Source organism: Furipterus horrens, unplaced genomic scaffold, assembly GCF_987537825.1.
Source record: "Furipterus horrens unplaced genomic scaffold, mFurHor1.1.pri manual_scaffold_6, whole genome shotgun sequence".
NCBI lineage: Eukaryota > Metazoa > Chordata > Mammalia > Chiroptera > Furipteridae > Furipterus > Furipterus horrens.
Window position 1 is genome coordinate 168,192,003 of NW_028327176.1, and position 13,420 is coordinate 168,205,422.

General features: G+C 37.2%; 1 non-coding gene across 1 annotated transcript; it reads left to right on the forward strand.

The window, feature by feature from the left end:
- Nucleotides 1-3,117: 3,117 nt before the first annotated feature.
- On the forward strand, nucleotides 3,118-3,262 carry LOC150007788 (U4 spliceosomal RNA). The gene has a single exon (XR_016512098.1). It is a non-coding gene; the product is annotated as a U4 spliceosomal RNA (small nuclear RNA).
- Nucleotides 3,263-13,420: the final 10,158 nt, after the last annotated feature.

A 13,420-nucleotide genomic window follows, 5' to 3' on the forward strand; every position in this document is an offset into this window, starting at 1 on the left:
CACATGCCTAGGTTGCGGGCCAGGTTCCCAGTTGGGGGCATACAAGAGGTAACCACACATTGATGTTTCTCTCTCCTTCTCCTTCTCTTCCCCTCTCTCTAAAAATAAATTAAAAAAATATTTTTTAAAAAAGTTAGGTTCTGAAATTAAAAACAAAACAATTGACTCAGAGGCTTCCCCCCTCATAATTCACAATGTGATTCATAGAAATAGAACCTTAAGCATAGTATCTTGGAAATTGTTAATATTAATGACACTTCAGTAGAATAAATTTCCTGCCCAACTTAAAGAATATTATAGATTATTTTTATATATTTTTAAATGTTTTAATTTGTTTTTAATTACTATAACTTTATATTAAGTCTTTAAATGAGGTAAAAGAAAATTTCCTTCAGCCCAGTTTTTTCCTTATTCTCCTCTTCTGCCTTTCCCTTTTCTTCATTTGGAGAGGTTAAGTTTATGTGGCCTTCTCTAATCCCTTACACATTTTTGAAACAACTTGGTAAATAACACACACATTTGATATCACATTTGATATCATGAGTTGAATGCTTACCTAAGAACATAATATAATAGTGGTTTTGTTTCTTTTCTACCAGCTTTAAGAACTTAGCTGCCTGAAATGATTATTATCTGTGTATACAAATTATCCAAGTTGAACATACAATAATAATATGGGAAGTTAATCTCTCATTGATTATCTAGCTATGTAAACATTTCTGTGCAAATGATCTAATCACCTAGTGTTTGAAAATGACATGTGAATTAACAATATATTGGTAGGAGTTATAGTTTTAAATAGATCTGGTTAGCAGGAAAAGAACTTGCTGGTAGAGTGCTCCCAATGTCCCATCTACAATAATCCCATCATGCCCTTTTTTCTCTGGCTTCATCGAGCATCCATGTCTAATTGCTCAGTCTGTCATCTCCATACTGTTATATACAACATCTAATCTGAACCCAATGTATCATTTCTCACAAAACCCTTCCAAGTGTGCCCTTGGGAGCTCGTGGTCATCATCCTTCTTCCACAAACTCTTTTTTAATTGCTTCCCTCACTTGGTTCTAACTGAAACTTTCCTCTAATGATACTTCATCTCTTAAGGTGGATGATTTCTCTCCTTATCCCTAGAACCCCCTTATACCAGTGGTTTTCTACTGGTAGGCCACAAGAAATCTTAAAGCATGTAATACTTGACTATGTAGTCAGGGGCATTGATCTTTTTTCCCTTAGATTGTCCAATTAAAAAAATGACAACAGCCAACACAACAATAACCATCTGGTATGAATGAATCAAAATAATAACTAATTTTAATTTAGCTAAAAAAAAGTTTTTGATGTGCTGTAGAATTTTAGTTATTAGTTTATGTGTACCATGAGATGAACAAGGTTGAAAATTGCTGCTTTATACCATAAGACCTGTAGGAAAAGTAAATGTTCTCTGGTACTCATTGTCATTGCAGATCATTGTCCCCTCCTTTCTTTCTAAACCCCATCCTCTGCAAAGTGTGAAGCTCCATGTTCAAACTCTATCTTCTCCTGTTACAGAGTGGGGATCTCCAAAAATCCCCAGAGCCTGTGGGTTGGGAGATGGGGAAAAAGGAACAGCTTTTAAGATGCCTTTGCATGACTATGGTTAGTATCTAGTGTCTTAGTTATGCAAATAGATTTGGTTCTTCCAAGGCCCCAAGGAGATGGGAGGGGTTTTGACCATGAAATGGTGCAGAAAGAGCACACAGAGCTTGCACAAAGTTCTGTGAATGGTCAGAACCGGTTACCCATACCCACTGTGTCACAGGACACAGTCAGGGATTTAAAAATAGGCCGCAACCATTTTAGAGGAAGAAGAGAGGAGATCCATGCGGTTTGCAAGGAGGGCAGAGGAGAACTCCATGCGGCTTGGAAAGGAAAGAGAGAACTGCATGCTGCTTTGAAAGGGAGAATACCATGCGGCTTTGAAAGGGCAAAGCACATATTTTCCTGGACTGTTATACAGAGACTGATGACATCATACTCCTGATCCTGAAGGAGACAGCTGACAGATAAGGGATGGGGAACTTCTGGGCATGTTTTTGGCTTCTAGCCTTTTGGGGAGCAAAGGAAGTGCTGGGTCCCATGGGAGAACAGGGCTCTGAGCTGAAGTGCTCACTGCCCTCCCCAGGTTGGAATATTGTAAATAAAGACCTGTTTTCATCAATACTAGTTGTTGGGTTTTACACCAAGGCACCACGTGAAAGAACCCCCCTCCGCTCTGTAACATTCCTGCTACTGACAGCTACATACTCCCATGTCACTTCTCTTTATTTCTTGAAGATGTTAGCACCTGACCTCCTGTCACTTTCTCCAAACCTACACTTGCCAAAATTTTTAATGATTTTTTGTCTACATAACCGATCCAAGAATGGACTTTCAACTCCTTAACTGTCTATCTTCCAATAAGTATGTTCTTCATTCCATTTTAACTCACACATTCATGGCTGTGCTATTCTTACAGATGAGGCAGGAAAGAGCTACAAATCTGGAGTTCTGTGATTGGTGCAAGCTAAGTCATTTTTTTTTTTTTTTCTATATTCAGAGGACAAATTCTATAAAATAATTTTAGACTTATAGGTGAAAAACTAAAAAAGAAATTATTGAAGTATGAAATTTTCATTGGTAAAAGTATAAATAAAGAGTTTCCAGTATAATTCAATTTTAGGAAAAACAATCTTGTTGGACTAGCGACATATAAGATAATAAAAAAAGACAAACATTCCTGGCTTCTGGAAAGCTATCTATTTCAACAAGCTGAACTTTCTTATTTTTTCCCCTTGCTCTTTTGGTTTACTGCTAGAATTTTGACCTCAAGCACATAGCTTCTCAGCCAAGAAAGAGAAAATTAGTCCCCTCCTTACCACTCTTTCCTAAAAGGTAAAGAATAAGAATGAATTCTGTGGAAGGTAAGGAGAGTATATTTAAGAGAAAATGTTCAATAGAGGAGAAAGTTGTTCTGTTTGCAATCAGGTGTGGAAGTTACTTATGAAATAAAAGAAAAGAAAGTTCACAGTACCCCTTAAAAAGTGGCAATCATGGTGCAGAAAGAGAAAAGCCATAGCCTTTTAAAAACCAAGCTGCCAAGCTTTGCACCTTGGCAGCATCGTAGCCAATGAGGTTTATCTGAGGTGTGATTATTGCTAATCGAAACAAAACAAAACAAAACAAAACCCAAGCTGCCATCCCAGGTGCATGCAGCCTGGGAGAGGCAGGAGTTATACAGGTTTAGATGAGCAATTTCTCAGCATGCCCAAATTCTAGAGGAGAAAAATCACCTATGCTCCAACACAAATTTAGGGGAGAATCAAGATTCCCTGGCAGCCCTTCTACAAAATAACAATAGAATTGCCTAAAGTTAAAATAGTGCAGAACCTCCCACCAAATATAGGTACTGGTGTATCCTTACCCAAATGTACAAGCCAAATAAATAGATATGTAAAAGCAGCCCCCAAAGAGAAAATATGGAGGAGCTAAACTCCTGGGCAATTCAAATCAGGGGCCACTTGATACATAGAGGAAACTAAGAAAGAACAACTCTCCTTGAAAGAGAGAGAAGCCAAAATCTCAGTGCCTGGTTAGCTTATTTGAATTTTTTAAAAGTGCCTTTGTGTTTCTTCTATGTGTAGACTTTGCAGTTACCACATAATGCAAAATTAAGTATAGCAATATGAGACATTATGATTTAGAATTTGGTTGGTTGTTCTAGAACTTTCTATGGCTATTTTGTACTTGCTTTTATAAGAAACACTTTAAAGTATATGATACCTGATTTATTCGAGGAAGGCAACTCTAAGTAACATAGACCTAAAATTGTAACTGAACTTTGTTTAAATCAAATGTACAGTTTAATGATCTCTTATTGTGCTTAAATAACATTATAAAAATTGCATGGTCCTACAGAAACTATTGTAGTCAAACTTCTGGCAGACTTTTAAGGTTTCAGATAGTTCTTGACAAATTTGTGACCATCTGAGCATCATAAAGAAAACATTGTCAGTCAGCGCAGCCAGGTGAGTTTAGGAAAGGTCAGAAGTCTACGATGCACAAAGGAGATAAAGGATTTAAAGTATGTGAGGAAAAGGTCATGCACACTATACGAATCCATTGAATAGTCCTCAAGTATAGAACATGCTTGTTCAGAGGTCCTAATTGCTCTCTCCTTACAGATGGAACTGGAAGCTTACTGACTCTGTATCTGGTGCTAGAGCCAAGAAACCCTGACGTTTTTAACCATGGCTTAAAATAGAAAAATAATAGTTAGGGGAGAAGGGGTGGGCTGAGTGGGGGAGAGAAATGGGGGGAAAATGGGACAACTGTAATTGAAAAACCAAAAAAACCAAAAAAATAAAAAACAATTAAAAAAAAAAAGAAAGAAAAATAATAGTTAGGATAAAATCTTCTAAAAGGGTGTCATTCCAAGGCTCAATTTAAAGAGCGGTGGGTGTGGCAAGACTAAACTTCCTAATCTCGAAAGACCCTACTCTGCATGAGAGGGTTCCCAGCTGCAAAGTGTCCCCAGCAGTGTTTCTGGGGAAGCAGAAACTTGAAATTTGCTGAGTTCTCCTGTTTTGCATAGCGATCTCATTTTCTTATCTACTTTAAGATGCCCAGTAGAACTTGCAATACAGTCCAGAATTTAACTTTGTAATAGATATGATTTGGTATCTCCCTACAAATCCAAAACTCCAAAATAATGTATTTTGAAAGTACTAAAAACAAGGCTGACCTCAAACTTCTCAGAAACACTGATTCCCTTCCCTTAATGAAGTAGTATACATAAAGAAATATGAGGAGAAAAATTTGAAACCTAGGAATTTTATATGCAGGGAATATATATTTATGTGACTGTAAAAGATAGTCTATGGTATTCAAGTGCTCATAAAATAAGCTACCCGTGTATCTTTCTTTAAAAAAAAAAAAAACCAAAACAAAACAAATTACTTGCAGAGAAACATTCATTGTTTGTGAAAGTTATGAGATTCAGGATCCCAAGATTGGGAAGCTAAGCCATAAAAGGACTAACAATTAGCTTTAGGCAAATCAAACACAGAGTTGAGTTTAAAATAATTCTGGCAAATTTTGTTTTAAAATTGAGATCCAGTTGATAAAGAGACATATTTTTGAGCCCAAGAAAAGTCATACCATTTAAGAACTGGAAGCAATTCTATGACCAGACCTGCCTGTGAAAGAAAATCTTCCAGACAAGAGACCAGACAGCCTGATGGTCATGGATGCCGAAAAATCCTACACCTCTGACATTGAAATCACCAAGAAAAGTTAACATGCCATTTAACAAAACACAGTAGCAGCAGAGAGAGGCCAAGTCAGTTAGAAAAGGTGGCAGAAAAATGAGAACTTTAAATAAAATTTAGTAAAAGTACCTGAGCAGACCATATTAGAGCACAGAAAAAGAAACTGATACCAGATATTTCAAAACACATAAAGAAATTGTGGGACTTCCGGCCAAGATGGAGGCTTAGACGGACACGCTAGGTCTCCCTCTACAACTATAGTGGAATACAACTACTTTAAAACAAAGGATAACTAGAAATTCCAGAAAATAAAGCTACACGGAAGCCCAACATATGAAGTTATAAACCAGCGGTGCCATTTGGGCAGGTAAGAGTTAAAGAAGGCAAAGCTGTTTGCGGAGCGGCGGGGCGGGGTGGCGAAAAATCCTGGAGGTAATCAAGCCCCTGGCGTGCGCGACTCCAATCAAGCCCCTGGCGTGCGCGACTCCGGGCGCTGGGGAGCAGCCGCAGCATCGCCTTGAACAGTGAGGCCCAGGGGGGCGGGAGAAACACCACAGGGCGGCGAAATAGGTCGCGGACAGGCAGGCGCCGGCGGTCGCTGATTTGTGACGCGTACGCAGGCACTGCCCCCTGCCCCCGACAGCCGGCCCAGGAAAACAAAACGCATCTGTCAAAATGAGGCAGGCAACTATAGAGATCCCAGTAACACAACTCACCAGACAGCAGATAGAGAACCTGACAGATGAACAGATAAGAAACCTGTCAGAGGCTCAGTTCTGGGCCATTGTTATCAGGTGGCTTACAGAATTCACAAAAGAGCAGGAAAAAGATATGAAAGAAGCGAAAAACTTTCATAACGAAAGGAACAAAACCACATACGAGACAGATGGTGAGGAATCCAGAGTCCATTTCAACAAACTGGAATATGGAGAAGGAACAAGCAGTCAACCAATGCAGCGAGAGGAAATGGCAAGCAACAATGAGAGGATCAGAAACCTCTGGGACAGCTATAAAAGGCCCAACATAAGAATCATTGGTTTGCCAGAGAATGAGGAAGATGAACTAGAACTTGAAAAATTGAGTGAAAATATAATAAAGGAGAACTTCCCAGACTTGGGGAAGGGAATAGACTTGCAGATCCAGGAAGCAAGGAGAGTTCCCAAGAGACTGGACCCAGGGAGAACCACTCCAAGACACATTATAATCAAAATGTCAAAAATTAAAGATAAAGAGAGAATCTTAAAAGCAGCAAGAGAGAAGAAAAGAATTATGTACAAAGGGGTCCCAATTAGACTATCAGCTGACTTCTCAAGGGAAACCCTACAGACAAGAAGGGACTGGCAAGAAATATTCAAAGTAATGAAAATCCAAAACCTACAACCACGAATACTCTATCCAGCGAAATTGTCATTCAGAATAGAAGGACAGAGAAAGTGTTTCCAGGACAAAATAAAACTGAAAGAGTTCATTAGATCCAAACCACTGTTATATGAGAAGTTAAAGGGACTGGTTTAAAAAACAGAAGCTAGGGAGATGAAACAAAGGCAAACGAAACAGGCAACGAGAGTGGAAAAGGAACTGTGGGTAAGGGAAACATAGTGGGGGGAGGCCAACAGGGAGGGGGAGTGGGGAGAGGGAGGGAGATGATATAGGAATTGGGGATCATGGTAGGAGGGAATGGAATAGACGGAGAGAGGTTGGGAGGAACTGTAAGCACAACTAATGGACATAATCTAAAAGGGGGGGACAACTGGAGGGAGGGGGCCACCGGGTGGAGGGGAGCAGAGGGAAGGGAAAGGGGCACAAATGTAATATTTTAATCAATAAAACACATTAAATCTGAAAAAAAAAAAAAGAAATTGTAAAAGAGAATAATCAAACTGAAAAGTGACTCACTGATCTTGTGAATCAAGTGGAGAAATAGCACATACACTCAGCTAAAATTCAAACAAATAGAAATTCACTCATTCTTTTAAAATAAACATTTACTGAATGCTTTCCCTCTGTTGGGTACTGGATGCTGGGAGAGAGTGGTGAACAGACACAGCAAACTTCCTGCCCAAGTGAAACTTACATTCCATTTGGGAGTGAAGCACAGATAATGAAGGTGATAAATAAATAAAATATTAGATTGTAGTGGTTGCTAAGGAAAAAAAAATACCGCAGGGAAGAGAGGTATGGGATGTTTGTGGAGAGAACTATAATTATGGTCGCCACCAAAGACTGAAACAAGATGACTTTGAATTTGACCTGAACGAAGTGAGGAGTTAACCACGTGGACATCTGGAGGAAGTGCAATCCAGCTAGAGGATACAGCAAGGGCACAGGTTCTGCAGTGGGAGCATGCATGGCGTGTTTGCAAAACAGCAGAGATCAACGTGGTTGGAACAGAGTGAACAAAACGGAAAAATAGATGGAGACACCAGAGAAGCTGCACAAGGCTGCATTGGATAGGGCTTTAGAGGTCATAGAAAGAATTCTATTTTATTTTACATTTTTATCTGTTAATTTTAGAAAAAGAGAAGGGAAGAAAGAGATAGAGAAACATTGCTTTGTTGTTCCACTTATATATTCATTCGTTCGTTGTTTCTGGTACATATGTGCCCTGACCAGTGATCCAACCCGCAGTCTTGGAGGATCAGGATCATGCTCCAATTAACTGAACTAGCTGGCCAGGTACCAAAGAATTCTGAACCCAGCCACATGATCTGATATGTTCTTACAGATTCACTGTGGCTGTTCTGTTGAGAACAGAGGCAGAGGGCGAGGACAAAAGTGAGGCGATGATGAAGAAGTTGCTGCAATGACCTGGTGGGAGGAGGCGGTAGTTTGGGCCAGGGAAGCCGCTGGGACTGTGGAGCATGTCGGTCAAGTTGGGATATGTCCTGAGATACAGCAGGCAGGATTTGGTGATAGACTGACCATAAGCTGGGAGAAAAGCTGTCAAGGGATAAAGCAAGGCCTTTGGTTTGAACAACTTGCGAGGTGGAGGTCCCATTTACTGAGACGAGAAAGATGATGGCTGGAGAAGGATGAGAAGCAGGAGGAAGTCAGGAGGTCAGTTTTAAACGTGGGAGGTTGGAGCTGTGTGCTGAGCAGCCTTTTGTGCCTAGCTGCCTCTGTTCAAGTCTGGGCTTGGCCATTCACTGATTCTGCAGCCTTTCATACGCTATCCAACCTCTTGGGGCTGCAGTTTTCTTATGTGGGAAAAATAATCTGTTTTCTGGGCTTTTCTGAGAAGAAATAAAATTTGTAAAATAACATATTTTGCATGGTGTTAATCAAATAAGTAAACATCAATTGGGCATGTTAAGGGCATGTATAAGAAGCATCACAAAGCTTTTTCAAGAACACACCCATTTAAATTAATATAAAAAGATGCACTCTTGAGGGTCACTATAGGCAGTGGGAAAACAGAGAGGGGAGTGGAACAAAGGAGAAAAGACGATAAGATAAAATAAAACAAATAAAGGCATTGTTATTTACTGCTACAGGGCCTGATAAATGTCTAGAATATTCACAACTGAACAAAGGATTAAAGAATGAACAAATAAACTGACGAGTTCATGAGCTCATTTCTGTGTTCCTTGGGATCAATAAAAATGTAGGCACATGCACTTAACTTGGTTCTAAATTCCAAAGATAAAGGAGAAAATCTCATAGGAATCCTTAATTGTGGTGGTGGTGTTAATATATGTCCAAACTCATCAAATTTTACACATTAAATATGTGCACTTCTTTGCATATCAATTATACCTCAATGAAGCTGTGTTTAAAAACGTTAAAAAAAAAGAAGAAGAAAAAAGAAAAAGAAAAAAATAGAAAGAGAATCAGGTTAGCATAGGACTTCTCATCTGTAATTTTGGAAGCCAGAGGTCATTGGAAGGAGCATAGAAACAATTAAGGAAATAGGATGGCAATTCAACAATCTCATATTCATTCAAAAAAGTAATTGCATTCGGTAAAAAAAAGACTACAAATATATATTCATGACCACCTTCTGAAAAGCTCTGGGAAATATTCTAACAATAAAAAATTAAATCAATTTTTTTAGATTGCAAGAGATGAATAAAAAGAACATTAGTAAATAATATTATCTAAGTCAAGATTTTAGTTTAAATAAAAATTATCATGGTAATATGACATAATGCAAAGCTTGTTAAATATGGATTTTTGAAATAAAAAAGATAATGTTTGAAAAAACACTAAGTTTTAACCTGGAACTCAAATTCTCAACTATCTCACTAACCCTGAGTTGTTATCAGAGTTGATGAAGGGCTGACCAGTTAAACTTCTGAACTAAATCACATCATACCTAGCTAAAAATTTAATTTTGTAAATTTCTCTGGTGGAAGCATGAACACACACATACACATACACACATACATAGAAAACAGGTATGGGATGGTATACTCCAAATTATCCATATTGTTTACTCAGAGATAGTGAGATTAAAACTTAAGAAAATTATAGAAACGAAGAACACAGACAGCACCAAATTTTAGCAATAATTTTTCCAGGGTGGTGAAATAATGAGCAAGTTTTGTTTTCTTCTCTATAATTTATACATCTTCCAAGTTTTCTACTATGAGAATGCTTCACTTTCACAGCCAGAAAAGAATATTTAATAACATTAAAAGTACTATATATGAATTAAGTTTCAAGTGAAACTTTAGAAGTATTGGTGATTAATACACTTATATTATCTTTGCTTGTATAATTCTTTACATAAGTTATTTTTACCTTCATACTAAAATCACCATTTTGCTAAATTTCTGAACTGAACCCATGTCCTGTTTTTCTTCTACTTTGGAAATTTAGAAACAAAATTAGAAATTGATAATATTTTTATTCCATAAGTATGGTTATATCTATAATTTATTCAATAAATATTAAAATACTAAGCATATTTTTTAAAAATACTTATTTTAAAAGAGAGAAAGAGACAAAGGGCAGGGGAAACAGAATTTTCAAATGTTTAGGTCATGATTCTTGGGGTGAGACATCACTGGAAGCAAACTTTTTCCATCCTGAAGAAACAGGAAACATGGCAGAATCCATTTGTTTGCTTATACATCATCATAGATCAATAGATGAGAGAAAAAAAACTCCAAAAATATTGTGGTCAATAAGACTACACCTGAATATGTTTCTGCAATGTGTACATGTATAATAAATATCAGATTTAGATCATCATAACTGAAAGATTCTTAAGTTAATTGATCTAATATATGACATGCATATACTTAAACACACACACACACACACACACTAAACTGTAAAGTCATTCAGAAATGTGCCAGAATTATTACTACCAAATAATATTGTGCAAGTAAGATTTTAGTTCTATAATTTAGTGTATAGTAACAATACAATACATTTTAATTTCAAAACCTGTAAAATCTATCGGAAGACTCCCTTTATATTGCTACAACTAGCCAAGTACATAACATGGAATTTCCTTCTTTATGTATAAGAAAAGGGTTTAAAAATCATGTTCCAATTTTTCAAATTTCCTAACTTTCCATAGGTAAATTTTTCATAAAAGTGAAACATTTTATAAAGCATGTGTAAAGCAAGCTTTTTAAAAATATATAACTATTTTTTAGCTTCTCTTACTAAAGCGGGTTTTAACTATAATTACAGACACCTTATTAATCTTTGCATTATAGAATCTTAAAATTAATGTATGAATAAGTACCAAACCATTGGTAAGGCTTCTTCTCTTGGGCATTCTCCCTGTAAGAAATTACCTAGACCTCTGGACTCGTCTCTGCAGTGTGGCGTGGCTCTCAGTGAGTTCATTCAGACCTACCTGCTCAGGAAAGCGTGAACAGAGCAAGAGGATGAGCCCACAGCGGAAACACTGGCTTTGGGAGGAGACCACACAGCTCCTGCTGGCTGGAGCCACTGCTGCTCTACCATAGGCCACAGTTAACATTGGCAGGATGACGCAAACATTAAAATCTGAAAAAGATAAGCTCATAATAAATCTCTCTGAGACAACATAACAGTACATTGTTGGGAAATATAACTGGGAGGTGCTTTTATTCTAAATCAGCATCAGGAAGCTAGCATTGAGCCAGCAAAATGGAGAAGGTAAATACTACCATTACTTTAAAAATAATCTCAAGTACAGGCTACCAGTAACCACAGTCATGGCTGTAAACAACACATAAAGAAAAGCACAAGTCCATTAAAACTGCTTTAATTGTTGATTGATTTGAAAGGAAAATACTCCTGTATTAGACATCTTTAAAAAGAAAATAACTAGCACTAAAAAAAAATTATTCATTTTCAGACAGATGACTTATACCACCAAAGGAATATTTTTAATATGGAGAGCATCCTAGATTCAATAACACCTTATAGTTAGGAAATAATTTGAAGCAGTAGCTTTCAAACTTTTTAACCACTAAGAAGAAATACATTTTATATTATGACTCAATACGTATGTAGGTATGCAAAAGTTTTCATTAAGAATACCCTTACCTCATTTAATTATTCACTCTGATATTTTCTATTTTATTCCATTTTATTTTTTAATTAGTGGGATTTACTAATCACCATGAGGAAAACACTGTTTTAGAAGTTATATGATTACACATATTTATCCCATCAATTTTTAAAATTCCTATATCTAAAATTTCCGAAATGACCCTCTTATGCATACAGCCAGGGCTTCAATATAACAAAATGGATAGCTGAACAAGTGCAGTTTCTCATCTATTTCTATCTATTTCTCACTCTTTCCAAGAAATCAGAAGGTAATTACAATAGATTAATTATTGGTTCCAATTCCTCACTCTCCTAGCATCTCTACGTTTGTCTTTGCTTCATTGAGAGTGGGAGGTATTTCCTTGTCCTTTGAACTTGAACTTTGCCATTTGACTTTGTTTTGGCCAAAAGAATGTAGACGGGGAAAAAAAGGACGCCAGTTCTGAACCTAGTCATGAGGAGGACTCCCTTGGTTATGAACATCTTCTGGGCCATCCTCATGAGAACATATCCAGTGAAGCCCACTTGTCCAAAGAGAGTGAGAGACATGTAGAACAGACTGGAGCATAGACATATGCAGCCCATGGCAGATCCATCCTAGCTGACCCTACAGATTCATGAGCATAGCTTGCTATTATTCTAAGCTACTGAGTTTTGGGGTAGTTTGCTGCATAGCATTTTCATGACAACAACTACCTGGATTCACTGTATTTATGAAAGAAGCCCTTGAGATCTATTATTCCACTTTCCTGCTGTGGAATCACACTGCCACAAGAGAAACACTGGCACCACTCAGTGGGTCACCTGTGATCTAAATAGCCATTAACAAAGGCTACAATAGCAAAAACCAAGAAAAGCATATAATAAAAATTGTACTTTACTAAGTGAATTTGACTTTCACCAGGTGAGCATAACTGCTGTTCTAGAAATTTCTGGATGTTAAGATTGATTCACTCCTTATAACAGTACATAGAAAATATCATTCATCTTTGTGAAAATGAGTTAACTGTGTGCCTGAGTCATCCAAATACTTGTCACTTTTTGAATGAGTTTTCTTTGCAAGCAAGCACAATGCCTTGTGTATTGGAGTTCTAGGAAATCAGAGATCTTATCTGCTTTGTTCACTGCTGTTTCATCATCACCTGAAATAGTGCCTGCAAAGCATAAATGCTCAATATATACTTGTTGATAGAATGACGTTAAATTTCTGATTAAATTAATTGTTCATATTTTAAAGCTTTTTAAGTCAAAGTAGTGCATTGATATGCAATTATCATAGTTCCACTTGTGTTAATTACAAAACTACACTGTAAGTCAATCTTCTTTTCATTTTACAATGAGCTGTTTCTTTTAACCTAAAAATTTATTTAACCTAGTGAATTTAAGATGAACTGTGTGTGACAAATGGAGTTGTCAGTCCTCTTACTTGAAGACTAGCTATTGTTTACCTTGAGAACATGTATGTATGAGTCAAGATTCTCCTGGAAAACAAAACTGACAGGTTGTATGTAGATATACAAAGAGATTTATTATAGGGAATTGACTCATGTGATTATGGAGGTTAACAAATCTCAGCATCTGCAGCGTGAGCTAAGTCTCCAGTCCAAAAGACAGCAAATTTGAGACCCAAGAAGAG